The 19497-nt window shown below is 33.7% G+C and overlaps 1 protein-coding gene across 1 annotated transcript in view; it reads left to right on the top strand.

Annotated features, from left to right (window-relative positions):
- The first annotated feature begins 5392 nt into the window (after nucleotides 1-5392).
- ck (unconventional myosin-VIIa ck) overlaps nucleotides 5393-19497 on the top strand; it is a 45069-nt gene continuing 30964 nt past the window's right edge. Inside the window, exon 1 of the mRNA XM_073080947.1 lies at nucleotides 5393-5610. The gene's annotated coding sequence lies outside the window, so the exon portion shown is untranslated. The remainder of the gene's footprint in view (nucleotides 5611-19497) is intronic.

Below are 19497 nucleotides of genomic sequence, written 5' to 3' on the forward strand. Positions count from 1 at the left end.
TCTCCAAATTGTTTTAATTTTCTAATATTTTTTGATAAAAAACTAATTTTTTTTGCAATTTTCACGATCGTGAGTGTGACAGTTCCCACCGGAGACTCACGATCGTGCGGGTCGATTTCTGGATTACGTATAAACTCTGGATTTTTTTTCGTATTTTTTGTGGATCTCTTAAGCTATATAAAAAGCCGTAATAAACGTTTTGAATCGGAAATCGCGAAAAAAAATCTTCGGGTGTAAAGGGTTAGTAAGGAATAAGGATTACGGTGTTTTGATTTAGTAAGGACGACAAATAAATAATAAGAAATAAAATTAGGAAGGTAAAGTATGTAAATTCATTTGATGTGATGGTCATTGTAACTAGAGGAAATCGGTAACCGATTACAATAAATTTCGAGTAAATAATGAGATAGTCTTTCAGAATAAGTTTTTTTTTAAGCTATTGCATAGCTTTTATCGCGGGCTTTGAGCGCGGGGACCGAATCGAGAAATTCTGTAACGAAAATTAATAACACCTTTCAACAACTCGGTTGCCTGGAGACTTGATATCCAACTATCAAGTCTCCAGGCAACCGAGTTGTTGACTGTCAATAGAAAAATATGGATATAATTAAATAAAGTATTATTTTACATTCCTTATTATTTTATTTGATATTGGCGACGAGATGTCGAATGAACTAAAAAACAATAAGAAAATACGAGCCACATTACGTGGGTTAATGAAACGAACCGAAAATTACATTTCGGGAATAGAAAAAATTGACATTGAAGAAATAAATATACGACTGAATTCTTTACAAGAAAATTTGAACAAATTCTACGCGATTGAAGAAAAAATTGAATGGCTTACAGAAGAAGAAAATTTAGAAGAGGAAATAAAATACAGGTACGAATTTGAAGAAATATATACAAAGCTAAAATTTAAATTTTTGAATGTACAAAAAGAAAATAATCGGCTAATACCTGAATGTTCTTTTATATCGGCAAGAGCGGAAGTTTATTTGATAAACTGTTAACTGTCAAGGCACGCTTGAGACGTACACCTAATACAAAAGAGTTATCACTTTATCAGTTAATGTTCGGCAGAGAGGTAAGAACCTATGTGCATGCCTTATTTAAGAAATCCGCCCCACTATCCAGATTACATTACAATGCACCGCCAACGCAGGAGTTCGTACAAGGTGATAAGGTACAAGTCCGCAGTTACACCAACCAAAGAGTTAAATGGGAGTTCGGAGTCGTCATCCGAAGATTAGGTAGACTCCATTATGAAGTCAGAACTGAAAATGGCATACTGGTGCGCCGTCACCTTGACCAAATGCTGCCGGCGCCCCTGGTGGTGTAAGTGAAAATAGCGGTGGAGGACTGTTGGATATCAAGTCTCCAGGCAACCGAGTTGTTGACTGTCAATAGAAAAATATGGATATAATTGAATAAAGTATTATTTTACATTCCTTATTATTTTATTTGATAACCTTAATTCGTCAACTTGAACACAGATGGCAGTAATACACATTTTTTTATAATCCGTGCAGAAATCTTAAAATTGCGTGAAGTATATTTTATATTCCCATTATAAAATTCAAAATTATATTACAAATAATATGTTTTATCAACATAAGCTATGTTGAATTCTGGATTGATAAAATAACGTAAAAGAGTGTGTGTTATTTTTAAACTTACAATTACAACTGACAGACTTGACAGCACAAAATCAAAACGCCATTATGATTTATGGTACAAATAATTTGTGTACAAAGTGTTTTAAATATGAATAAACAAAGTGCATTTATTAATGAAAAATGCGATGTACCTGTAACATTCGGCCAAATGTCACAGGCACATCGCATTGATCCATTTATATTGCTGGTTGTTAATACTTTACGTCACTTATTAAATACTTTTCTATTAAGCTATTGCATAGCTTTTATCACGGGCTTTGAGCGCGGCGACCGAATCGAGAAATTCCGTAACGAAAATTCCTAACACCTTAATTCGTCAACTTGAAAACAGATGGCAGTAATACACATTTTTTTTAATTTTATTTTTTAACAACAATGTTGATTAAAACTGCGGTCTAGCGGTCACCCATCTAACATCCGACCTCGACAAACGTTTCTTAAGTTACGTCTTAGTAATTTAAATGTTGATTACAATTGCTATTTTTATATGTTTTTGTCACCCATCCAACATCCGACCTCGACCAACGTTGCTTAACTTACGTTTTAGTAATTTGAATGTTGTTTACAACTGTTATTTTAATATATTTTTGTCACTAGCGGTCACCCATCCGACTTGCGACCGAGCCCACTATTGCTTAACGTAAGTTTTAATAATTTTAATGTACATTACGACTGATAGTTTAATATATTTTTGCCACTTGCGGTCACCCATCCAATTTTCGTCTGCACCCACCGTTGCTTAACTTACGTTTAAGGAATTTAAATGTTGATGTTTTTAAGCTATTGCATAGCTTCTATCGCGGGCCTTGAGCGTGGAGACCGAATCCAGAAATTCCGTAACGAAAAATACCTAACGCCCCCCACTCCGACCGGCACAGCGGTGATACTTTTTAGTAGCGATCTGTGCGCCCCGGGGCGCATACGCCATTTGACGGGTTAATGACTTTTTGAAATATCACGCTTGCAATTTGCATAAGTTGATAAAAAATGCTATGCAATAGCTTTACCGCGGCAGTCTCCGAGTGCCACACGTATTTTTTTCTTTATCTCATATCATCAGAAATATCTGTGTGAAAATTTTCTTCTATTATTTTTCTAACGTACTTAGTTGCTCGCTATAGCATGTATTTTTTAATTTCATATTTCAACACATATCTTTCCAAGAGGTTATGAGCCGATTAATAGTTTTTATTTAAAATTTTAATCGAATAACTTCTTAACCACTTCAGTTTTTACTGAAAAGATTTATGATGTTCGTTGAAGTTAAAAATATCCGCTCAAGAGTGAGCACCACAGGGTAAAATAAATAATATTGTGGACATAAAACTGAGATGCTTGCGTTGACATTGGTGAAGTCTTATGACTTATGACAGCTCATGAATATTCAGGACAGTAAATTTATAACTTCACAGCGGTCAATGACGAATGGCTTGCTGCGAACTACTCCGTCGTGAATGGATTTCATGTTTTACTCTAGAGTAGTAGTACCTACTAATAACCAGTAGTAGGGCTTTGAATGGACGAAAGTAGTAGGTACATAACAGAACACGTTAAGTAGTCGATCGCGGTTGTGATTGACAGGTGACAGTTATTAAACTTTGAGAGGCCCCGGACAACACTAGGTACAACCGTTAAACAAGGTGGTATAATATGTATGTTACTATTGTATGTTTGCAATTATCTCTGAATAGAGCATAATATATAATTCCGGCTATAGCATTAGTTAGGGGAAGTCGTTCGTTTAAAACCTTTTAAGTTCAAATATTTTTCTTGTGGTGGAATGTGAGAAATAGCTTGCCGGGGTACCTTCGGGAACTTTGTAAGAAGTTAGTATTGGTAGGATATCGGATTATATAACCTATATTGTTGCCGTACTAATTAAGGGAAGGACAGTATTGGATAAGTTACACCTTACACCCCATTATATATTATGGTACCTAAACGATTTTACAAACAGTTATTTTGCAGTTTGAAATTATCTATACAGATTTTGTGAAGTAGGTAGCACAATTATCTAGTTGCATTGTTATTTCAGATAAAATGTGTAAAGGTATAAAATCCATGTATTTTCTCAAAGTGGTACCTTAATCACAAAGTTTAAAGTTACGGATTCATTGCCTTAATTATTATCTACTATATTATACACTACCTCACTATTAACTTTATGATAGGTAATAAATAAATTACACAATAATACTATGATGTGCGTTAGGTATCTATTGGTAAATACAGAAGAACTAAAATGAAATTAATAAAAACTTAATTTTTATCAGTGGTAGACACTGGACAGTAGAGGTTTAATGTTTTGTAGTTCGGCTCCAGAGGGTCGTGTGACATTTGCTTCGCGTGTCTCCCTTTGCAAGGATGTTTTAAGGGAGGCACACTTTTCCGAGGCGTTCAAACTTAGTCTTCACGGGAAGCAATGCATCTGTTGCCATCCTCGAGTATAAAACTAATCTTTGCTGGGATTACTTAATACGGATGTCTATGGGCGGCATTAGCCACTTAGAATCAGGCGGACTGCATGCTTGTTTGCGAATTAATATTATAAAAAAAACGCCACGTGTAGACAAACAGGTAAATACTTAAAATGTACATATATGTCAATAATGTGCAATCATAAATCATTGTCCATGAATGCATAATAATGAATCTAAGTTGAAAACAAACAGTTCACGTGATCTCAAATAGGTTCTACGTAGCAAAATGAAACATTGTATTATAAAATGTTTTTATAGACGTTTCGTTCACATGATTATGTATAATACATTGACCAACCGTGTCATAGAACAAAAAATATTGCTGCTTACGTCGCGCCGAACCGGCCAGAATACGTATCGTTATTAAATTATTATGACGTTTTATTTTGTTTCGATTTGTACAGGATGTGACTAAGATCCGCAATGTGCGAAATGCATATGTAGTAGAAATAATTATCAACTACATTATTTGCAATTAATACTAACATTTTCGTTTTAATCCTATCTACGTTAGCAAGATTGTTTATTTTTAATTTTATTACATAATTTAATAGCCCCATTATGCATTATAATAAACGATTATTAGATGATTGTGAGAACAATGAATCACTTAAGTGATTTTAATGTAACAGCTTCAACCTTATTTAAGGCTTCTATGGCGTCGGTGTCGCCATCTAACGTGAAATACCCGAACTACGTCTTGAATCAATAACCTTTAGTTAACTGCCAGCTAACTAGTGGACTTGGCAGAGGAAAATCACATAACGACATTTCGAGACCTGAATAAAATTCTCATTGAAAGGTTTCATAATCGTAATAATCCCACATAAGGAATAGTGTAATTATAGCAATATAATTACTAGTACAATTAGATTCAATGTGGGACAGAAATACTATTTTTCTAAAGTTAACATCACTTTAATTGCAGTGCTAGTTTTCCATGTTACTGTCTTCATCAATAGATGGCGTAGTGTATCTTGGTGAAACAGTATAAGGCTGTGTCGCTGTTGATTATCGTGAAATTGAACTTGTAGAGTAATCGTTTCTTTGAACTTTTGAACACATAAACTGTAAATTACGATTACGTAAATTTATTGTCCAGTAAGTGTTTGTTATCGTATATTATTGTGAGTGAGAGGTTGTGTTGAGTGCGGCGGCGCGCACGGTCGGTAAAGCAGGCGCCTCGGTCCGGTGGGCGAGCGGGCGACACGCAAGCGCTACAGGTAGGTTAACATTCACGCTCCGTCGCATTTGGTGGTCCTGTGGCCTGTGCGCACTCGACGCGGCCCTACCGCACACACCGATACCGTACGCGAACGACGAAATGCCCGAGGATCTGTGACCGGTGACCGTGTGAGTGATCCAACCGAGTGTCTGTTTGCACCAAGTGATTGTGATATGACGAGGAAGAGCGCAGGCGCCTGATAGTGCCACAGCAGCGGACCTTAACGGTAAATTTGCCTCTGATGTTTACTCTCCGTCAGGTGACTGAAGCCACATCCTAAGAGAATTAGGGCTCGATCCCGTGTTGTACAGTATCAAGCGCATTGTTCCACATTCGTTCGCTATAACGCGAGTTGTCTTCCACGTAGCCCCTTGCGGTGTTTACTCGTGAATTATGACACCGATAGGTGATGCGCTAGTGAGACAGGCAACGAACACCTCATAAGTCAATACGTTGGTACAGTTTTCAAAGAAAGTCATGTGAGTTTTGTGAAGTTACATTCTTGACTTGGCCCGAATTTACCGTTGGAGAAGAAAGTTAGTTAAGAGAACATACATATCTATGTGTTAAATGGAATTGTTAACGTTAATTTACTCAAGATTCTTATTGGAAGAGTAAAATGTCATAACCTGTTTTGCTGAATAACAGTAAGTAATATAAAAAGAGCTGCTATAATTGATTTTCTTGGAATTCTCCAATGTCTTGCCTCAGTTCTTTACATAAATAAGAAAAAGATTAACGTAGGTAAGGTAGGGTACCTTCATAATTAATTTTCAATCATCGTTGTCGGAGTTCTGATGACACTTCTTCGACGTGTGATCAATCATGATAATGAATTCTTGTCATCGCCGCCGATCGCTCATCTAGCTAGAACAATGATATCCCAATTTCCCAATTCCCATAGAAAGTTGTAAACAACGCAGGTCCCAGGCGTCATTGCTTATTCATATTGAAGATTTACGTGTTGAGCATCAATAAGAATTACACTGATATCGTAATTCGAATAAATCATGAAGCATTGCTTTTTGCTCTTAGGTGTATAAGTAGTTGAGTCTGGATTTCGTAGTTATATTCGACTTGTTTTCGCAATCGTGTAATATTTAGGTTGAATCAAATAATTTGGGGCTACTAAGATTGTTTTGTAATTTCAAATTATAACTAACGAATTAGGCTCCATATTTGTCACATAACAACCCACTCCATTTTCCTTCATACAGATCAGAAATTCTTTGGTTACTTCGTAACTTTTTACCTAAAAACAACAGCAAACAAAACTAAATACACACAGTCATTGCAACACTTTTAACCGACTTAACGTCTATGTTTTAAAAGTTAAAATTATGCTATCATGTATAATATAGCTGCAAAATGGAACGCATTAAGCAAACATCCCTGTCAATGCTCTGCCCTACTGTTTCGGTCTGATGAATATTGAGTATCATCTCGATTACATGTTGCCATCTGGTTATTCGCAACGATATTTTTTAAATAGTGCCACGACGTCCATGAAAGTCGTTTTTAAGTTGTTACTTATATCAATAAATTTCCTCAACGAAAGAATTAATTCTTGTTATTTGATAAAGATTATTCATATTTTTACACGTATGAAACTTATAGAAAGTAAATTAAATGAGACTGCAAAAAATATTGATCGAAAGCAACCTAAGATAAGTATGCACTCGTGTTCAATGTAGATAAATAGGCAAAAAGGTAGACCTGCCGCGATGGCAAGCATATAGGTTTTTGTCATGTAATTGATATTTGCATATTAAGTAAATTTATTGTATCTTTGCTTGCAAACTGATTTTCACCAAAGATTATAAGTATTAGGTACATATAAACTTCCGTCCAAGAAGTAAGTATCGTATTCTGTATAAATGCTATTTATGGGGTAAAAATAACCTATTACTGAACTTTAATGTAATGTATTTTTCCTCATATATTTTTGGATAACCATCCTACGATTGCTTCAGTAAAACGACAGACAAGTTTCACAAAACGTTTTAATAGTTTAGTATCGTGCAAATAACAATTGACTTGCAACACGACAGTTACAGACAGTCTCTTTTTTATTTATTTCTAGAAATTCTTTAAATCGGACACTTTGTTTGGAATGGCTATATTTTCTGCATAAAATTTAAAAAATCCCCGCACGACCATCGTCACGATCTTTCGTCACGGCGTTGATTTTAGTCCCATACAAAAGACATCAACGAGGACGACACGATAATCGTGAACCCAGCCAAATATGTGCACTTTTATATTTTTTTTGTATTATTTATTGCATGCAGTCGTGATGACAAGTGGAAAGTGCAGTTCGTGCAAAGTCGTTGCTAATTCCAAAAGTCTTGCTTGAAGTTGTGCTACTGACATAAGTAGGTATATTAGAGCCATTCTTTTAAATAAATGTGCGTCGTAAAAAAAAGATTAACCCAAAAGCGAGGTGGCGTCAGAATTTTACCATCTTTTAAAAAAGAAACCATGCTTTAGCCGTACCATAATGGTGTGACTTGCGGAAGGTTCGAATGCAGACCAGGCAAACATTTAAACATTTTATTTAGGTTTTGCTGTTGGTCGGAGTATTTATAAGATTGTGTGTCTGTCGCAACTATATCAGGGAGCCAAGTATTTTTACATTATGAGTACCTAAAGTGAACGTTGCTTACTGTTTATTTTTGCCCGTTATCAATAATTAATCTATCCAATGTTTAACATTCAAAATACGGATATTACACACAAAAAGTGGAGTTGGCTGATTGGCGAATTAAGGTATCGACCTTAATTCGCAAATCAGCCAAGTCCACTTTTTGTCAAAATGTTTGTTTATTTATTTTGATTTCGTTCAACGCCATTTACTATCAAAATAAAAAAAACATTTTGACATTAAGTGGAGTTGGCTGATTTGCGAATTAAGGTATCGACATATTCTTTACTCTAAATATTGCGAAATTTCATCATTGGTATGTAAAAAGTGGATTGTTAAAAAATTATGTAAGTAAATATTGCTATACCAATAATATATGTACTTTTTCCTATATCATTCTCGTGTGAAAGATCTTAACCACAACCGCGACAATTAAGAAAGCCTGTAGTCGGCTTTTAATACGGTTAGTACTTAGGTCTACCTGTTCCGATCCGATCGGTATCAACTGCAAGTTCATTTATCAAGTTACACTAAGGTTAATGCGATATGCGGTTGTAACAGCCTAGACTTTGCATTCTGCGGGTTGTAATTTATTGACCTTTATACTGATACCGGCTTGCGAGCTTGGTTTGTACAGTTAAATGAATAATGTACAACATTACTTATAGTAATAAGTTCCGAGACACAATTTTGAAAACAATTAGTTTTGGTATATTCGTGTCCTGGTACTATGTCTACACGTGTCTTTCCCGCGAATATTAGTTTTCACAAAGTAATTGCAACAAAGAAAACCTATTTGAAACTCAAGAGTGTCACCTCAAATTCGTTGTGATTGCGATCATAGATACGTTTTTCTTCTCAGATCTAAGTTAGAAGGCCCCGAAAAAGCCTGCAATAGTATCCTTTTTAAACGGCTAATTAGAATACTTAATAGAGTAATTAAGTATTTGGCAAAAATGGGCGACCATCAAAAGGTTGCAGTTTAAAATAACAATACAAGCATTATGGTGTGAGGAATATGATATCGAAAATGTTTTAAAATCCTATATTTCACTGAATTTGTCGGCAATTCATTACACACTTTATTTTCTTAAACGTTTTTGTGCATTTTACGAGGTAAATAAAGTATGATTGGCATACTTTGACCTATGCTTGGCACAGAGTTCAGCTCAAGGATATTTTAAACTTGATTATGCTAAAGGAAAAGGTAATGATGATAATATTATTTATTGATTACCTTGAGTATTCAGTATTCAATAACCTATCACTCTGTTATTGTTACTAGGTACTAAACAAGCCAGCTATTACCAGATAGGTTACAAGTTATTTATGTAACTAATGGGCAATGGCTTATATCGACCATTTTACTTCACTGACTTCACAGTTATTTATTATTAAGCTGTAAGTTTTTATACTAAGACCATGATAATGTTATGTGGTCATTACCTATAAAGCCAGCTAGAGGTACTAATACAAATAGGGCAGCACTAATTTGTTCGTTACATAAAAAATAGTAAAGGATAAGTGTAATTAAAAAGTTACTAGTACACATTTAGAAAAAAAGTACAAGTAATACCTCATGATATAAACTGTTGATATTATAAGAAGTATTTAATAAAACTTGTTGAACTTCAAAAAACTTTCTCGTATAAGTGGAACTGTCAGCCTAAACTAGAGTCAACACGAAGTTAATGCTATGGGGCCTTAAAACCAGTTATCATTGCACCTGTCGGTTGAGTAAAATATACTTTTTCCTTTTATTATTTGTCTGATACGGAGAATGATTCAGAAGTAAGAATAATTATTTTTTTACAAGGATTATAAAGGTGAATATGGACTTTCCTGAGCCGTTCTGCCCGCGCGCAATTCTGGGTATGCTTTTTGTTTTACTACCAATACCTCAATTATTTTCGCAGTGAATATAAGTGAACTTGTCATTATTGAGTTATCTATTTGTTCTTTAGTAAAATTCTTCTGCTATTTTCGTATACCACACTCACAAGATGTTAGCTATGTTTCGCGATTCATGTTATGAGATTTGAATTGTCATACACATTTCCTTATTTCATTTTTAAGATGTATTTCAGATCTTAAGATTTGATGATATGTTAATAGTATTTATATTTACACAAAAAGTAAGATATTTAAAACATTAACCACGTAACACAACATTTAACATACATTTAAATCGAATATTAAATAATCCAAACTTACGAGTACCTATCCATTCTATTAAATGCAATTGAACATTGTCAAAGACGCTTTTTATCATCACTATGTATTCATAATTCAAACATTACTAAGAATTATTGAATGAATGGAAGTCAATGAGAATCATGGAATTCTTCGGTTCAATTTTATGGTATTCAACTTTCACTGGAAGAGGGTCGCATCCGCACGCGAGGTCAGATATGCATTAATCGTAGCTTCGACGTCGTTCGATACCTACGTGACTTGAAAGTGACAAGTTCACGAACAGCTGTTCAGACTTCAGATTGATAAGAAACAACCTTTGTATGTCATATTTTTTTAAGATTGTTAGAATGGGTTGTATAATCTTTAGCGCTATATTTGGTAATTTTTTCAACATACTAAAATGGCAGATGACATGTAACATAGCCATTAGTGGCATATAACATGGTAACTAATATAAGTGTTAACTGGGTTTCCGTATAATGCATTGTGGACTGGAGACATGTATGACCAACCCTAAAAAGAATAGCAATTCTGACTGAAAATAAATACATATACTAGTTGTTAGGTACAGTTTTCTAGTTAAGTTATGTAGGTAGGCGAAGTCTCTTTCCATTTGTATAAAACATTAATGACATAACTATAATTAAGCATTGCTTCACACGGCAGAGATAGTGGTGGTTTTATGGACAAGGTTAGCTAAGTAAGCTTGCCTTTATGCAATGTTTGTAATAATAGTTAGGTTTAATTTTATTTGCTTTTTAAAACCTAGTCGTGTCTTGAACTGAAGGGCTTCAAAGTAGTAGTTATATCTGAAAGTACGCGTATATTTAACGATGCTTTTAAAATTTCAATTATTCATCACGAACCTTCAAACGAAGACATTCACTTTCGTTTAGTATTTGTGGTTTGTAGCAGGTTTTTATTTCCTATAGGCGTGTGTTCGCCGCAATCTCACCTGATGGTCAGATGATGTCTGAGTCTGGATGTACCATACTGACTAGAACCATCTTTTTGCTAATATTCTAGATTGCATTTATTTTGTCCATTGTAAAAATTTACAAATTATTAGCAAATACCTACCTATATATAAGATTCGCGATTTTATTGTCAAATTAAATCAAAAAGCTTAAAGCTGCATATTCTAATGAAGTTTAGTGTAAATCTTAATTTTTTACTTTTGAGGTTCACCTTCTCAATTTATGAACTCCGCCCAAAAAATCTGCTAGATCGCTAGATGAAGCAAAGATGACTAATACAACATTTGATTTCACTTCCTAAATGCCTTTGTCAACGAACAATAACAAACAAAAAAAGTTACAAAAACGAAACCGAATTTTATATTCAGTGGACTAACAATTCCTGGCAGGTAGGTGACATTTAAAATGCACAGTGCAAGTTAAACATTTTAACGTTTTCGTAAACTTGATATGCTCATATTTGCTTTATCTCTGGCGTCATTTTTCACGTGTCTATGCAGTAACGGGCACTTACATTTAAAACTCATGAATATTATTTTGAAGAGGAAAAGAGTTTTTGCTCCTTATTTAACAGACTTAAAAAATGGAGTTTCTTAAGAAACTAAGGAGACTAAGGAACTCTTCCATTTTTTTCGATTGTATTTTCTTTATTTGGCTATACGATAAATTTCTGCCACTATTGCTAAAGAAAAATATCAGCAAAGTGCATATCAGACCAATGAAAGATTGCATAATGAAGACTAGCACAATGAAGAATTCCGTAAATGACATGAACTTTCATTTTGTCAGTAGCTAAAGAAGTAACTTTTTTAGCATTATCCTGAAGACATTTTCAGACAAAGTGTTTTTAAGTTATGCGTACTTCAAAAATGTTCCTTCCGCAGTTGATAACCGTTTTGGAGACCAATCTAAAGTACTCTTCACGCTTATATCCACATTTTTCATACTCAATTCCATTTACCATCCATGAGCCATATGTTTGGAGTGTCAACCCTTATTTTTTTAACTTTCCTACAAAAGTGTATAGCGTTTTATAACAAACGGATTGAGGAACAAACAGATAAGACAGAAATGTAAGGCTAGCTTTTTTTGCTGTTCAGATACAGCATTAGAAGAGTATATCTATAAGTATTGACTTAAATAACAAACTATTTAAAACAGTTAGTTTGTTGCTTCGCTCAAACAAAAAATGCATGAGTAAGGTTTGTCAGGGTGTACATAGATAAGGGTTCCTTTGTTTTGTTGTCTGACTGAATGTCGTATTACATATTCAGTAATATGACCGCGGTGTTCACGATGAAGCCCCATAAGCGTAAGTAGCGTAGGATCAATACGCAATCATTATATTCACACTTAATAGAAGAGTTCTATTTATATTGTAAGGGGTAATATAATTTTATTCGTTTGCTATTTTAGTTTGTTTTTTCAAAAATATACAAATTGTTATAATAATTATGCACCTAGTTTACGATATTCATTTTTAAGCTATGTTATTCATTTATAAGCTAAATTGTATTATTTAAGGAGATTATGCATTTTACATCGTTATTCAAGGAATATTCTGAATACCTTAAGCAATATAATTATTCTGAGTATTCATTGCTCATTTCCTTTATTCTAGAACCCCAAAATACAAATTACAATGTAGCCAGTGAGTCTTTATAAAGATAGTTTTATGTCTCAGTCTCGTGTCATGTTAAACAAGATAAGGCTGATTCATGTAAAAGAATACAATATGTTATCTGGCGTCATCAATTTCTGAGGCTCTGTTGACACAACCTAGCCGTACACATTTGCGGCATAAACGAGTTTTTTACATAGTATTGTAGAGTATAGCAAGCAATTATTTTTTTTACATGATTGCGAAATTTTGTTAATAATTAAAAACTTGTAACATTTATCATAATTTTTCATTTACCATATTTTGAAGTGGTACCCATGTGTTAAATTTACCTTTATTTCGATCAAAAGATTTTCATGTTTGTTTGCCTACCACCACATCCTTGAAAACAAAGCATCTTAAATAACTGTTCACTTAGCAATTTTATTGTAAAAAAAACTGCTTACTAAGCAATTACTCATTTTTCTTTTAGAAAATATATTTTACTAATGGCAGCTGAGCTGACCCTGTTTCATCACTAATCACTAGTTTCAAAGATTTCATACGAGTAGCATGCGACATGCGTACACGTGGCAATCAAGTTGCGTATGATGAACTTTCTATACATATAAATATTATTATTATGATGATTTTCTTGTACTTGGCTTTCAAGCCCCTACTTATGTTGATCAATAAGCTATTTAGGTTTACAATTTTTATGGTTACATTGGTCTGACGTCAGAGGCATCTTTTAGTTAATACAAATAAGACAGCTTGCCTTTTTGAGGCAGTTAAAAGATGCGTTGCTGCTCTTAAAGATTGTATTAAAAATCTTACTACTATTCCACACCTTTCAAACCAAAAAAGCAGTTTGACTTCGCGGTTAAAAGGTAAAGAAAAGTACCTATTTCGGTGGTGTCACTGAAGTTGATGCACAAAGAGTTCTACCACTACCAAGCGGATAACTTTCAGTAATAGAATTGATGTACAATTACAGTACTTTCTGCTATATGCCTATTTGTCGGGCGAAGCTAAAAACGTGTGTAAACACATAACAACTTTTACTTAGCGTACTATTGTTAAGAAGAAATTATGTACGGTGCATGTATATGGCTGTATTATCTTCGCAATGTGTAAACATAGTATTCACTTAACACTTGGACGTGTTGACTATTTACAAGATAATGTATTTACCAATTTGTAGTCAGGTCTAAGCTAGGTATACAACTATACAACCTACGAAAGAATACAAAAGATTTTCAGATTGTTTTAGATCTATTTTACGTAAAATATTTGTACATATCTATGAAAAATATTGTTAATTAAAATAAGCACACAACTCACAAACACAAATGTTTATCACACTTAAGCTTATGTTTGTGTTTCTAAACAAGTTTTGTAAGGAAAAATGCATTTGAAAAATAAATATTTTATCGTCAATGGTCGCTGTATTGTAAATTAATCATCTAAAGTTATAATATGTACAGTAGGTACTTACAACTAAAATAGTCCTTAGAATCCTGGATTTTTATGTAGTACTTTGTAGAAAGTCTAATACGAAATATGTATTTAAAAAATAAGAACCGGTCCACAAGTCGATACCCATAATAATATATCACACATAGTAAGTACCAATAACATTTACAGCTTGTTCGGAAAGTGCAAATTTTACTTTGTTATGTTTAACTTTCATTTGCAATCTTGTGTTACTTGCTCTTTGTTTTCACACTGAATCAATATTCAAGATGAAACCCCAGATCAGTAAACTTAGAAAGCTTTGTTATGTATCTTTATCCGAAATTAGAAAGTAGATTACTTAATAATGCGAAACGCAACAGTTTTAAAATGTATAACTAAGTAAACAACACACGTAATACTCGTACATCCTAAGTAGATACAAATAAATTTTGATTGGACTAAAAATTATTCTGTCTCGTACTGTGATCCAATCATCATATATACGATTATTAGTTTCTTTGGCAGTAACTTAGTAACTTATATTTCAATTTTTTAAGTGTAGAAACTGATGAAGTGGGCGTATATTACGTAGCCCATTCTATAGGTGTTATTTACTTCATATGAAGCAACAGTTGAAACAGCAATAATTTGTTTTTTTCTTTCCTAAACGCAGGATTAGATATGTGTGTTGTACATCGATATGTGTTCAAAATGTCAATCACTTATACATTGTAACTGTGTAATTATTTATTTTAAGAAATAAAATTAAAGGCCAAAAACTAGTCAGCTTTTACCTATTATTAATATGACCAATAAAAACGATATTCTTATCGATTGGACAATATATCTATGATATGACCAAAGAGTGACATTGCATGAAACTTTTTGTTGACAAGTCATACATCACTCGCTTGGGCAATCCCATTTCCTGCAAGCTGGCATGCAGGAAGTATCCATCCTCGTCCATCGATTACATGTGTTGTAAATGTTGTAATGGACTTTTCCCGCAATGTTGTTATGTTGCAATGGTAGTATCACTCATGAGTTGCCAATCATATAATTGCAACGATCTTGATTACGAAACTTACTAGAAAATGTAGAAAAGCGTTTAGTATTACGGCAAGTTCTAGGAACGCTCAATTATCTATTATATGGAGCGGCATGAATTTTAATTGAATTTGCGATTAAGTTCAACACGAATTGTTCAAACGTTCTTTGTATAACATGTGTGTAGGTAATTTTAAGCTTAAGTTAGCAGTTTTTGTATTCATTTAAAATGCTCGTGACCGATCATGTCTCTATGGTTACGTAATCAATCGCATACCCGTAACTCTGTAAAGAATTGCAGAAAATACAATCATTTATTTTCTTACCTTGTAGGTGAGTGAATGATCTTACGTAAAATACCTATAAATACGATTGACGTCAGCAATTCGAATAGAATAGAAAATTTTAATGCGACATAAATTCCTTTTAAATACTTAAAGTAGGTGGTAGAGCAGGTGAATATTTTATATTTATAACACAATCAATACTGCTTTGAACAAGAATTTAGCACCTATTTAATGTTATTAAATTAATGTTAGTTATTAATTAAACTTTACCCAGAAATAAATAAAATTATTTTATTTCATTAATTTATTAATCTAGGAACTTGAAAATTTAACTGAAATGTAGAGCTATTCGTGTTTAAAAAATAATTAAGTACAAAAACGAAAACTCCATTTTTTGTTTGAATATCTTGCTTATTTCTATCTGTTTAAGTTAATCTTACAAAAGGATTTCTCAATTTTCACGGAACTTTCAGACTACGGTGTTAAGATAAATACATAACTTTCATTCATGAACTGCAAAAAGTATACGTAGATGGTATTAAGTTATCGAACTATAAATATGCCAAAATAACCGCGTTAGGTGGTGTCAGTGCTGTGACATAGGAAGCAGGTCCTCGCGTCACCGAGCACCCCGGTCACCCGTGACCGGCAGGTGGCGCGCAGGTCACGGCTCCGTGCGTGAGTAAACAGTACTCGCATTATGCTAATTATTGTATACGAAACGATACGACACCGTCCGGGCTTGACACAGCTGTAGGAAACGGACGTACGTTTTGTTGTCGTGTCGTGATATTGAATGGGTATCTATTTCTATACGTGTATCAATAATGACAGCAACTGAAGAATAACGCGGTTTTTATTGATGTAATGATGTATATTAGTGATGTTTGTATGAGGACTGGTAGGACAGGTAGTATTTAAACGGTTAGGTACTATATCATTTTAATATTTATCCCATTAGAATATATCACCTAGTTTGTGTAAGAAGAAGAAGTAGGTATTTAGATAAAATGTTATAATAAAAGTTTTAAAAGTATACTGTTTATAAAATATGTATTTAATAAAAACACTTAGATTTGCTCGATTTTTTTGACATAAATGTACTTTTATATTTTGTACTAGTATAGTTATTCAATAAAACGTTAAGAAGGCTTTATTCAAGTATACCCCTTTTTATGACGAATACATCAACAATTTATAAGGCTTCATTTATGCCTTGGCACACATCAAAAAGATTACCGGCTAGACATTACCATGTCAACCTCAATGCAATCTAACATTTCTAAACGCTAGATAACGAGATAAGTAACGGTGTAACGAAACAATTTCTAATACAAAGTACTTACAAGCTTCTACCTGCGGGTCTCCTTTCCGTTACATAGCGGCTATACGAGTTTGTGCGACAAATATGGACCGCATGTACTTACCTACTGTTTTGTACAAAGATTGTAATGTATAATCATGTCTAGATACCGCCTCACACAACAAATAAGACTCAGAAAATCATTTTTTATATCGCTACCACTTTATGTTGTCGTATAAGTAATTCTATGAAGATGTAAAAGCCAATACTAAATAAAAAAAAGATAAATTCTATGTATAGATTGAATTCTTTCTTTGAAGAAGCATCTGTAGAGTTCTTCGCTGCGTGTTGAAACACATAGAAATTCTGCTGCTGCTGTGCTGTTTTTCTTTAAGAACTGAAACTGTACGAGGATTACTCACTTATGACACAGGACGTCCTGTAATCCTCCTAGGTAAATGACATAGATACGTAATAATATAAAAGTCTTCAATTGTTCTAGTTTTTTTTTATCAAAGTCATGCGTATTACTATTACAAATTGATGTGTAGATATGATCTACACATCAATAGGAGGATTACAGGACGTCCTGTGTCATAAGTGAGTAATCCTCGTACAGTTTCAGTTCTTAAAGAAAAACAGCACAGCAGCAGCAGAATTTCTATGTGTTTCAACACGCAGCGAAGAACTCTACAGATGCTTCTTCAAAGAAAGAATTCAATCTATACATAGAATTTATCTTTTTTTTTATTTAGTATTGGCTTTTACATCTTCATAGAATTACTTATACGACAACATAAAGTGGTAGCGATATAAAAAATGATTTTCTGAGTCTTATTTGTTGTGTGAGGCGGTATCTAGACGCAATAATAGTAATACGCATACGTAAATAATAATAGTAATACGCATACGTAAATAATAATAGTAATACGCATACGTAAATAAATAGTAAGTACCCCACCCAGAGATGAACGACCTTTAGATAAAAGAGTTTCCGGTGCGTTTAGTTTCGTCCTCTATCATAACGTTAGAAATACTTTTAATCAAACGCTCTATGGTAGAGCCGGTGAGGTCTACGGTGCAAGTCTTATTTCACAGATTTCAATGAATGCCCTCTACCTTAATTAGCGATGATAAAATTGTAATCTGTACATAAAGCAGGCTGCTGAACGATTTGATTTTGTAATAAAATGAAACTTAACCTCCGTTGACCCAAGAACGGGGACATAAATTCACCGTGATTCTTTCCTACACGAGCCATATACCATAAGAAGGCATTTAGATGCGTGTGTAAGTCACGATTTATAGTGATTAGGGCAAGCACCAAGAAACTTTTTACTCGTCATGGGTCGTTTATTTAGTGCGTGAATATACGTTATTATGTAAAGTGTGTGCAAGACATGACAATAAAATTGCCTGAATAGCGTTATATTTACACTTTTACTCTACGGCTCATAAACAATATACAAGCCCTTAGGATTTCACTGTTATTTTAGACCAATTATTGTTACCTACTGACATGTGCTTTATTTTTTCACTTATTTATTTAAAATGTTATATCAAAATTTAAATCTTACATATTTGATTTTTTTTATAAGTCTTATATATCTATCAGCGGACAAGATTCGAAAATTTCAAGTAAAATTGAGTTTAATTAGTGCATGGAATGGAATGTAGCTATGGAATGTACTAACTGCTAGCTGAGCACCTGGTCCTGCAAGATCTTTGATAGTAAGCTCAGTATTCGCCGATCGAAATCATTAATCAAATATTTGCCTTGCTTTTGAAACAATTATAGTTGCGACAAAATTCGAATTAGGATCTATCTATAAACAAAAGGGTCTGTACAAGTTGTGCTCTATAACTGTCTGGAAGCAGAACGTTCGTAGTTTTGTTTTAAGAGTTCAGGAATTTGCTGCGCTAGGCTAAAAACCAAAATAAGATTTTACAGCCAAACGCTAAAACGTAATCACATTTTTTTAACTTTTTAACACGCTTTTTATTTATATCATGAACATGTAAGGTTACCTTCCTCGTAAGTGGCAATGCGTCTGTAATTGAATTCAGGTGGAACCACTGTGCCATATGGAGTTGCCACTAATATCTCGTGATGCCGTCCACTTAATCTTATAATCTTATATCTTAATTTAATCTGTTAATGTTATAAAAATATGTTTACGTTAAAAACGATTAACAAACAGATCACTGTCGACGAATCAGAAATATATAAATCGATGTACAGAGGCTTCGTAGACTACCTCAGCTATATTTTTCAGTCCACCAAGAAGCTTTTGTCCAATTTGTTGCGTAGTACTTGTTAACACGACGTAATAAAAGCAATGAAGCAAGGAGCACGTAAAGTGACTTCCATTTGTGCAAAATGCGCTTCAAGCTTGCATTGTTATTCAAACATTGGAATTAGTGGTCGCATTGTTGGGAGCAAGCCTTGTTTGTGCTGTTCCAGAAACCAAACAATTGAACATTAACACCTGCATTCGGTTTTAAGCGAAGTACACTGCTAGGGTTGCTACTTCAAGTTTTGCTTTACAGTAAATTTACTTTTGTGTTTAGAAATTTGTTAAGAGAATAAAAGTAACGTTC

Source organism: Epargyreus clarus, unplaced genomic scaffold (assembly GCF_041222505.1).
Source record: "Epargyreus clarus isolate Ecla_fem2 unplaced genomic scaffold, WU_Ecla_fem_2.2 ptg000015l, whole genome shotgun sequence".
Classification (NCBI taxonomy): Eukaryota; Metazoa; Arthropoda; class Insecta; order Lepidoptera; family Hesperiidae; genus Epargyreus; species Epargyreus clarus.